This window comes from Rousettus aegyptiacus, unplaced genomic scaffold (assembly GCF_014176215.1).
Source record: "Rousettus aegyptiacus isolate mRouAeg1 unplaced genomic scaffold, mRouAeg1.p scaffold_m13_p_14, whole genome shotgun sequence".
Classification (NCBI taxonomy): Eukaryota; Metazoa; Chordata; class Mammalia; order Chiroptera; family Pteropodidae; genus Rousettus; species Rousettus aegyptiacus.
In genome coordinates, this window is record NW_023416289.1 from 1,305,690 (window position 1) to 1,315,000 (window position 9,311).

The following is a 9,311-nucleotide window of genomic DNA, read 5'->3' on the forward strand; positions in this document are numbered from 1 at the left end:
TGGCATAAAAAAAAAAAGAAAAAGAAAAAAGAAAGAGCTGATGCAGGCTTATTGCTGGGAAAAGGAAAAGACCAGCTCCGTTCTTTTCTGTTACCTGCTTAAATTGAGCCTAATTCCTCTTATTTTGCTGGAATTAATTTGGCTTAATTCTCTCTCCCCTTGTTAGAGGCCTCTTGCCATATTCTGGGATTTTGTTCAAATCACCCGACATAGAAAGAAAGAGGAGAGAGCGAGCCAGAGGGGTGGGAAGAGGGAGAGAGGCGAGGAGCGGGAGGGCGCGAGAAGAGATGTCGGGGACGCTTTGCTGTCGCGGTGATAAACGCGCATCTCTGGGTTTGGGTTTGGCGCACACGTGTCCATCCGACGCGGACGCAGCCGGCGAGCCCCGGGCAGAGCCGAGGGGGCAGCTCCGTCGTCGGCAGCGGACGGTGCTCGAAGGCAGCTCTGCCTGAAAACCACTACTGCTATTGTCTTTCCTGCCGCAGGTACCGTTCTGCTCACACAATGCGGGAGAAGAGGCAGCACGCGGGGCCGCATGCACGCTCGGGCGGAGCTGCGCGGCTGCGGGCGGGCCCGGGGCTCCACGACGGCTCCACGACAGGCGGCGAGTGCTCGCGGAACGCAAGGTCACGGAGGTCACCACTGCGGCACCCCAGGGAGTGGGCCCGTTCCCCTCGGTCCATGCCGGTGCCGGCCGGGGACAAGCGGAAGGGTCCCAGCTGTCCCTCCGCGCCGGCCATGTCCGCCCCCCCCCCCACTGGGCCGCACCCCTCGAAGCCGTGCCGTGTCCCCAGCTAACCGCCCCCAACCCCCAGCCCCGCACCCCACACCCCCATAGCCCGCACCCCCCACCCCACCCCACACCCCCACACACACCCCTACCCCGCACCCCTCGCCCCCGCCCCCGGGCACCCCCCGGGCCCGCCCCCCCGGCTCTTTCTCCCCCCACGCACCCGGACGCCTCTTCGAACCGAACCGCAGTCGCGAGCGCGGCGCCCGCGGGCGGTCGCCTCCCCACGGCGTCCGGAGGAGCCGCGCCCCGCCCCGCGAGGGCCCCCGCTGCGGCGCCACCCGTCTCGCGTGGTCGCGGGGGCTGCGCGCCGCGCCTGCAGGACGCCGAGAGCAGAGGTGACCGTCGCCGACCTGTGTGGCGAACTGGCCCGTCTCTCCCCCCGGACGCCGGGCGCGAGGTCGGCGTCTCCTCTGGGCTCGTCGTTTCACCCAGCCCTAGAGCAGAGCCCGGGACCCGAGCGGGGTGACGGGGGACCCCCAAGGCGGCGGCGGCGCAGGACACGAATTCGCCCACGCGCGAAGCCGAAAATGCACGGACACGGGTGGCAGGTGCCCCTGCGAGCCGACCGAGCGCTGAACGACCCGCTTCTGGCGACAAACCACACAGAGACCCTCAGAGGCCGGAGGGGAAGGCTGGGGCCCGGCGTCCCCGGGGCCGCGTCCTACCTGCAGCGCCACCGCGCAGCGCGACACCGACGCGACGCCGGGAGCCTCGCGCCTAAGAGGAAGGCGAAGGGGGAGAAGGGCGAGTAAGTGGCGAAGCTCCGGCAGAGCCGAGGGAGAAGACGGAAGTGAAACGTCAGCGAGACGGGAGAGACGGAAGTGCAAGTACAGCGCGCGGGAAGCGGCCCGGAAGTGCCCGTCAGCGCGCGGGAGCGGCCGGAAGTGCCCGTCAGCGCGCGGGAGCGGCCGGAAGTGCCTGTCAGCGCGCTGGCGCCCCCGGAAGCGCCACTCAGGCCCCAGGGCCACAGGTGCCCGCCCCACTCCGGGTGGGTCCCCCGACTCCCCAGCCGCGCAGAGGTCACGGCCCCGCGGGGCCACGTGCGCGCCACGTGCGCGCCACGTGCGCACCGCGAGCAGGAGACGCATGCGGGGGAGGCTGCGGGGCCGCGAGCTTCGGGCCTGTGAGGCTCTGGGCCGGAGGGGCCCGTCCGCTCCGTAGTTTACGTCCCCGAGCAAGCGGGGCCGCCCAGGGGCTCCGGCCTGCCCCCGAGGCCCCTACAGCGTGTCCCCCACGTGGCCCCAGCCCTTCCCGCCTGACCGAGGGAGCCGCAGCATCGCCGGCCTCCCCGCCCACCCGGCCTCCCCACCCGGACCGCCCAGTGGCCCCTGCCCCAGATGCCTTCCGCCAGGCCAGCGTGCCAGCCCGCCAAAGCCACCGGAAGAGCCCACTTCTCTACAGGCCACCGTCCAAGACTGGGAGAGACAGCTATCTTGCCTAAATCATATAAACAAACTAAAGTAAAATGAAAAATATGAGAATAGCTCTCCAATGAAAGAAGAAGAACAATCCCAAGGGGGGGGGGGGGCCCCGCAGGGAACAATCCTAAGGAAACGGGAATAAGTAATTTACCTGATAAGTAATTCAAAGAAAAAAGAAAAGGTCCTATGGATTCTAACCAAACTTGAGAGTGGAATGGAGAAACTTGGGAGAATGTCAACAAAGAGAAACTAAGAACTAAGCAGACCTGAAGAACACAATATCTGAAATGATAAACGCATTAGAAGGATCAACAAGCACGTTAGTGGACACAGAAAAATGGATCAGAGACCTGGAAGACAGATTAGTGGAAATCAACCAAAACAGCATGGAAAAAAAAAAACAAAAACAAAACAGGACAGTTTAAGGGACCACTGGAATAACATCGAGTGCTCAGACATTTGCATTATAGGGATCCCAGAAGGAGAAGAAAGAGAGAAAAGAACTTATTTAAAGAAATAATGGCTGAAAATGGCCCTAACCTGGGAAAGAAAACAGACAGCCAGGCCCAGGAAGCAAAGAGAGGTCCAAACAAAATGGCCCCCAAGGAGACCCACAAGACATATCATAGTTAAAATGGCAAAAGTTCAAGATAAAGAGACAATCTTGACGGAAGCAAGAGAAAAATGAGTACATAAAAAGGAAATGTTAAAGGCTATCAGCTGATTTCTCCGCAACTTTACAACCTAGACTAATGTACCCAGGATATCATTCAGAATTAAAGGAGAGATAGTTTCCTAGACAAGCATAAACTAAAGGAATTCATCGCAACTATACGAGCTTTACAAGAAATATTAAAAGGTCTCATTTAAGAAAAGAAAAGGCCATAACCAGAAATAAACATATATGAAAAGAAAACAGTTTCACAGGTAAAGCCAAATATTCAATAAATATAGCAAATCAGACATTTAAAAAGCTACTACAAAGGTTAAAAGAAAAAATATCAACTCAAATTACAATAAGGAGATACGCAACACAAAAGATATAAAATATGATAGCAATAACATAAAGCATGGAGCAGGGAGTAAAATGCAGTCCTTATAGAATATATTTGAACTGAAATGCCCGTTAGCCTAAAATAGACTGCAATAGATAAAGAATAATATACGGAAGCCTCATGGTAACCAAAATCTAAAAAGATACACAAAGAACACAGAGAGAGGAACCTAAATAAAATACTTAAGAAAAGCAGCAAACCACAAGGGAAGAGCCTAACAGAAGAAAGGAACAACGGACAAATATAAAAACAACCTAAAACGACAAAATGGCAATCAAAAATTACCTTCGATTAAATGTGCCAATAAAAAGACATAGACACAGGGTGGCTGAATGAATTTAAAAACATGATCTAGTCTGTAGCTATGCCATCCTGAACATGCTTGATCTCATCTGATCTCGGAAGCTAAGCAGGGTCAGGCCTGGTTAGCGCTTGGATGGGAGACCACCTAGGAATGGCAGGTGCTGTGGGCATTAAAAAAAACTAAGTTAAGTAAATAAAAATAAACATGATCCATCTATATGGCGCTTATACGAGATTCACTTCAGATCAAAAGATGCATACAGGCTGAAAGTGAAGGAATGTGAAAAATTTTATGAAAATAGAAACAAAGAAAGTAGCAATACTTAATATCAGACAAAATAGACTTTAAAACAAAAAAATGTAAAAAAAAAAAAACCACAAAAAGACATTACATAATTTTGAAGGGGCTCAATCCAAGCAGAGGATATGACAATTGTAAATATCTGCGCACCCAACACAGGAGCACCTAAGTGTATAAAGCAGTTACTAATGGATATAAAGGGAGAAATCCACAGTAATGCAATAATAGTAGGGGATTTTAATACCCCACTCACATCAATGGATAGATTATCTGTAGGTAAAATTAATAATGAAATAGTGGACCTAAATGTCACATTGGAGGAGACTGATTTAATAGACATTTATAGATTGTTTCATCCAAAAACTGCAGAATACACATGTTTTTCAAGTACACATGGAACATTCTCCAGGAGAGATCACATATTAAGCCACAAAACAAGCCTCAATAAATTCAAAAAGATTGAAACCATATCACACATCTTTTCTGACCACGATGGCACAAAACTAAAAATCAACTTTAGGAAGAGAACTAGAAAAAAAAAAAAAAAAACGAATATGAGGAGACTGAACAACACGCTACTAAACAACCAGTGAATCAGAGGAAACTAAATAAGAAGTAAAAGACTGTCTTGAAAGAAATGAGCATGAAAACACAACTTTTCAAAAATTAAGGATGCAGCTAAATCAGTTCGAAGAGGGAAGTTTATCGCTATACAGGCCTACCTCAAGAAACAAGAATAATCCTGAATAAACAATATAACTTTAGACCTAAAGGAACTAGAGAAAGAAGAACAAACAAAATCAAAAGTAAACAAAAGGAAGGAAATAGTTAAGATTACAGTGGAAATAAATAAAATAGAAATTTTTTAAAAATAGGAAAGAGTAACAAAACTAAAAGCTGGTTCATTGAAAAGCTAAATAAAATAGGCAAACCTTCAGTCAAACTCACTAAGAAAAGATATTCACCAATGATACATCCAATAAGGGTTTAATATCCAAAATTTTTAAAGAACTCATACACCTTAACACCAACCCCCCCTCAACAATCCAATATAAAAATGGGCAGATGACCTAAATAGACAGTTTTCCCCAAGAAAATATATAGTGTCCAACAGATGTATGAAGAGATGTTCAACATCACTAATCATCAGGGAAATGCAAAATAAAATTGCAATGAGATACCACCTCACACCTGTCAGAATGGCTATCATTAATAAATCAACGAATAAATGCTAGCGAGGATGTGGAGAAAAGGGAGCCCTCATATTCTATTGGTGGGATCGCAAATTAGCACAGCCACTATGGAAAACAGTATCGAGATTCTTCAAAGAATTAAAAATAGAGCTGCCATATGACCCAGCAATTTCATTTCTGAATATTTATCTAAAGGAAAAAAACTAATTCAAAAAGACATAGGCACTATCGTGTCCATTACAGCATCACTAGTAATAGCCAAGACGTGGACACAACCCAGTGCCCATCGATAGACGACTGGATAAAGAAAAGGTGCATATGTACAATGGACTATTACTCAGCTATGACAAGAATGAAATCTCGCCATCCGTGACAATGTGGATGGACCTAGAGGGCACCATACTGAGTGAAATAACTCAGACGAAGACAGACAAATACAACACAATTTCACGTATATGTGGAAAATAAAAAACAAAATAAATGAGTAAACAGAACAGAACAGACACCGACCCATTGACACGGAACTGGTTGCCAAAGGGGAGGGTGGGGGATGGGAATGTGTTTTTAAAAAAGGAGCTACTTATTAAAGTTAATTTTAATATGTCTGTTACCAAAATTAAAATTTCAGAGTAGAAAAATGCAAGAAAGGTAATCAATAAATGTCAGATATTGGGTTAATACCCTCAATATAAGAAGAGATTTTTTAAATAGATTTTTTAAATAAAAGCGTAGTCTCTGAGAGATGAATAGGTGCAAAACGACTCCGTGATGGAGGTGGGACCCCAGCTCCCTGGGGAAACCCACCCGAAACCATGCTCCGCTTTGCCTCACTACCCCCACCCCGGGAACCCATCCCCAGGGGCCACGCTCCCACTTTCCGCACCCAGTGCCCCCAAGGCAGCTCCCGTGGGCCAGGTCACCCGGGAAGGACTCAGCGATGTCATCCGGACTAGGAAAAGCCGGACTAGGAAAAGCTGCTCCCCACGTGGCACTCGGTACCCAGGGGCAGACACAAGGGATTCAGGGGCCACCTGCCTGTCAGTCTGTCCACCTGTCTGTCCACTCAGCACGCGAGGCTGAGTGGCAGGAGCTGGAAGGGAAGGACGAGAAAGCCGGTTCACAAGCAGAAGACGGCGCCGCGGGCACAGGGCCAGGGAGCGTTCCTGGACGGCCTCGCTAGTTTCCAGCGTCCTGTTCTCAAGCAGCTGCAACTCTGTTTTTAAGCACCCTCCCGGCCGGCCTTCGGAGACGGAGGATTTGTGTTGCCGTGTGAAATCTGCATTTCGACTCCACGATGAGACTCAGCTTTCTGTCCTTGGTTGTTCCGCTCAGACGAACCAGTTCTTCCGGGGGCCTTTAAATTTGCTCAAGACTAACAAGAGGGCCACTCGTACCCAGGGAGTGACGGCCCGGAGGCACACACCCCCAATGACTGAGGAGAGGAAATGCTCCGTCGTCACCACGTGTGGCAAGGACGCCTCGCAGAGAGGTCGTTCCTGACCTGTGGGTCTGTCCATTCAGCCTGAGACGTGACTTGTGAAATGACCAGTGAAGAAGGCCTGGGGTGGGGCGACGAAACGCAGACCCCAGGAGCCCAGCAGCTCTCACAGGGGCCGCGACTGGAATGGACATTCACTTACGACCTGGAAGAAGGATGGAGAGAGGCCGGACGATGGCAGACGGGCGGATGGAGGGGGAGAGCTGGCTGGATGGATAACCAACAGGGAGCAGTTGAACGTGTAACATGAAAGGATATTTTAATGTTGCGGTCTCAAGGATAGTACTAAAGAAAGGAAGGAAGGAAAAGGGTGGGGAGGAAGAGGTGGGTATCACGGGATTCCCCCGGTTTACAGGACCCCAGCCGCGGAAACTGGCAATATCGGCAAGTACCCGATGGTGTGTGGCATGTGGCGTGTGTGGCGTGTGTGGCATGCGTGGAATGTGTGGCATGTGGTGTGTGTGGCATGTGGTGTGTGTGGTGCGTGTGGTGCGTGTGGCGTGTGTGGCGTGTGGCGTGTGTGGCGTGTGTGGTGTGTGTGGCGTGTGGCATGTGGCGTGTGTGGCATGTGTGGCGCGTGTGGCGTGTGTGGCGTGTGTGGCATGTGTGGTGCATATGGCATGTGGCATGTGGCATGTGGCGTGTGTGGCGTGTGTGGTGTGTGTGGCGTGTGGCATGTGGCATGTGGCATGTGTGGTGCATATGGCGTGTGGCATGTGGCATGTGGCGTGTGTGGTGTGTGTGTGGCGTGTGGCGTGTGGCGTGTGTGGCGTGTGTGTAGTGTGTGTCGCTGCCTCTGCAGCCTGAGGAGGAGGCCAGCGTGGGGGGCGGGGTCCTGGGACGCCTTCGAGTCGGCCACGTGGGAGCCGCCCGCGCCCAGGCCGCCAGGGCCATGCCTCACTGGTCCCTCTTCCTTCATTCTGCATCTCTTGGGTTTCTGTCCCTGACAACCGGACAGGTCCGGTGAGCTGCAGGGTCTCGGGCCTCTCCCACCCAGTGTGGGGCTCCCGGCCCCCGGGGCCTGGGCAGGGAGCAGCCGAAGGGCAGAGGAGAGGGCGAGGGAGGCCTGAGCGACCCGCCCTGCGACCTCCCAGCCCCCGCTCCCCGCCCGCTGCAGGGGGCACAGGGAAGGAGGCCCGCGTGCGGGAAGGAGAGTCAGGAGGCCGACCTCCCAGAACACGCGCGAGTCCACGCTCGCCAGCGGCTGGGGTCCCTGCATGCGTGACGGGGAGCGAACACGCTGCTCAGCTGGCACGGCAGAAACCATTTGGGTAAAAATTAGAGACAATGAAGGCGGTAATGTGATTCTTAACTGTCGCTCTAGGCCTTCCGGGCAGTTAGACAGTAAATTAGGGGCTGTTTGTGGAGCCGAGCGGCCTCCCCCAGGACTGCAGGTCCCCAGGAGACAGAGCTGTTCGGTGGCGACCTGCCCACCCCAGGGACTCCTCAGTATCCAAGGGCGGCCTTTCCAGTGGGCCAGGTCCTGGCTCCCCAGACTGTCACGCTGTCCGCAGCAGGACAGGGACGGTGCTGGCCGGGGCTGCAGCCCTGGTCGCCGAGCTCCCGCAGGCAGAGCGGGACCCGCGGCCGCCGCCCCAGACTCAGCCTGCAGTCCGTGCTCCTGCACTGCCCGTCTCCCGAAGGAGCGGCCTCCAGACACACGAGTGGCCTTCCTTCAGGGGTCGCTGCCGGGGCCTGCTGCCCCTGGACCCCCAGGAGGAAGGAAGCTTTCAGTGGGCCCCAAGGGACCCTTGGTGACAGGAGAGTTGGCGGGGAGGCTGTGAAGAGAACAGACCTGTGGGGCCTGCAGGGTGCTCCTGCTGCCCCAACCCTTCCTGCACCCCTCCGCCCCTCCTGCAAGCCCACCAGACGCCCCTCCCCGACGCCCGGAGCGCCTGCCATGTGATCTCCCACTCATGTCCCCCACACGTAGCCTTCCCTGCTGGGAATTCTGGCCCTGCCAAGTGGCCATGGCCCTAGGCCACACCAGTTCAGAGTGACGGGCCAGAACCTGGTCCCCCCTCAGCATAAGGATGGCGTGGGGCCCTCCACTGGGACCTGCGGGGCCGATAAGTAAGCACGCTCTTGCCGGAGCCGAGACCAGCTCCACAGAGGTGCGCAGGCCCCGGGCAAACCAGGCCGCTGCGGCGTCTCCGTGTGTCCCTCCCGATCACTCTGCCCAGGCCTGAGCCACCTTGAAGCGGTCACATTCGCCGCCTGCTGCCAATAGGCTGAGGGCAGAGTGCACTCCCGTCTGCAGGAGCCTAGGGCGTCAGAGCGGTCCGCAGGCCCAAGCCCGGTCCAGACTCACCTGTGCAAGTTGCAGCCCCACCCAGCGAAGTCACCTGGACAGGTGTTCCTCTCAGCCTGCTCACACCCCCCAGGCCAGGCAAAGTCCAGACTGCCAGGGGGCCCAGCAACCCACGCACCGTGTGGCCTGGGAACAGGGAGGCGGGGTCAGCTCTAGGGAGACCTCCGGGCCCCTGCAGGAAGTATCGGGCAGACGGGAGACCAGCTCGCCAGCTGCTTGGAGCCCTCGCAGGGCCCTCTGTCCCCTGGACGGCCATCGCTTCATCCTTTCAACCGTTACTGACTCTCCATGTCTCGGGCCCCGTGCCGGGCGCTGGGAGACGGATGGCGAGTGAAGCCAGGTGCAGGCCTGGCACTGCAGGGCTTCCCAGACCCCGACCAGGCCTGGCACTGCGGGGCCTCCCAGACCCCAACCAAACGGCCCCAGCTCCCGCCCC

The 9,311-nt window shown here is 54.4% G+C and overlaps 1 pseudogene; it reads left to right on the plus strand.

Annotated features, from left to right (window-relative positions):
- The first annotated feature begins 3,623 nt into the window (after nt 1-3,623).
- On the plus strand, nt 3,624-3,742 carry LOC118611912 (annotated as a pseudogene).
- Nucleotides 3,743-9,311: the final 5,569 nt, after the last annotated feature.